Here is a 1,681-nt window from a genome sequence, read left to right on the forward strand (position 1 = left end):
CCCAGTGGTAGGGATAGGCTGGGTGAGCCAGGCACAATTTCTTGCGGATCTTTGTTCCCGAGCTTGAAAATCGTCCACGAAACCCCTGCGAAGCGTATTGTGGCATCGCCACGGGGATCCGACCCAGGGCAGTGCTTGGAAACGTGGAAGTCCCAGCTTACATTTGAAAGGGTGACCCTTCAGGACCAAAAGGATCCAAAGGACAGTGCCCCAGCCACCCTCTCTAAGCTCAGAGAAAGGGCTGAGCCATCTCTTCTCGGTGGGCCCGGATGGAAGAGCGAGAAACAGGAAACGGAAGAGGTCAAGGGAGAAGCAGTGGGAAAAATACAGCCACTGTCAGCGCCACCTCCCTGCCACCACGTTTGGGGTAAAAAGCTGCCCTCATTGGGGCGCCTGGGTGGCTCAGTAGGTTGAGCGTCTGACTCTTGATTTCGGCTCAGGTCATGTTCCCACGGTTTGTGAGTTTGAGCTGAGCATCGGGCTCTGTGCTGGCAGCATGAAGCCTGCTTGGGATTCTCTCTCTCTCCTCTCTCTGTCCCTCCCGCCTCCCCCACTCGTTCTCTCTCTCTCCCTCTCTCTCTGTCTGTCTGTCTCTCTCTCCCACAAATAAATGAACATTAAAAATTGTTTTTTTTAAAGCTGCCCTCGTGGTAGGTCAGTGCACCTGCCATCCTGTCTCCTCCGTCTCTTGGCCCTGGGGAAGGATTTCCCCAGTGGGACAATGTGCAGGGTGGGGAGTGGACACTCCCGTGTATGCAGGTGATTAAACGAGAGAGGGACAGAGAGACGGGCATCTCGAATAAAAAAGGGGGAAGCCAAAAAAATAAAACAAGGATTTCTGCTCTTAAAAAAAAAAAAGACTCCTAAACTTTGCCTGAGGCGCCACCCGGGGGCCCCACGTATGAAATGAATCTGGGATCCAGGAGAAACAAAGCACTGCCCAGTGTTCCTGGACACATTAAGTTGGTATGTGTTTGGCGATGTCTGAAGGTGGAGATGGTATCCAAAGTTAGAAGACGCTTTGAATAGCGCAGAACAAACCATCGTTGAATACTTGCTATGCACCAGATGCTAGAAATAATTAAAATTCAGATCCTGCTCTCAAGAAGGTCACAACTAAGTGGGGGGGGGGAGAGATTTGGAAAGAAAGAAAGAAAGAAAGAAGAAAGAAAGAAAGAAAGAAAGAGGAAGAAAGAAAGAAAGAAAGAAAGAAAGAAAGAAAGAAAGAAAGAAAGAAAGAAAATTTCAGGACAGAAAACTAAATGCAGTGGTAAAAGTGTATGCTGGATTCTGAGAAAGGACTGGGAAGGGTTTCCTAACCCAGGCAGGAGAGATGGGGGAAGTGGTGCCTGATTTAAGTTTTACAAGATTGACTCCTTCATCCATTCTCTACGATGTAAGGCCCGTGAAGTCAGGGACTTATTTTGTTCACTGCTGTAGGTCCAATGCCTAGAACAGTACCTGGAACGTGGTAGCTCAGTATTCATTGAATAGATGAATACATGCCTACTGTGTGCCAAGCATTGTGCTAAGCACTTGGGAGACTTGGAGGAGGGGTGACGGAAAGGGAAGAATCAAGGAAGGTTTCTAGGTTTCTGGCTTGAGAAGAGGAGGATTGTGTTAATTCTTCTTTAAACTTTTGGTTGGAATTCACCAGCGAAGCTTTCTGGTCCTGGGCTTT

The sequence above is a fragment of the Prionailurus viverrinus genome, chromosome X (genome assembly GCF_022837055.1).
Source record: "Prionailurus viverrinus isolate Anna chromosome X, UM_Priviv_1.0, whole genome shotgun sequence".
In the NCBI taxonomy this organism is placed as follows: Eukaryota; Metazoa; Chordata; class Mammalia; order Carnivora; family Felidae; genus Prionailurus; species Prionailurus viverrinus.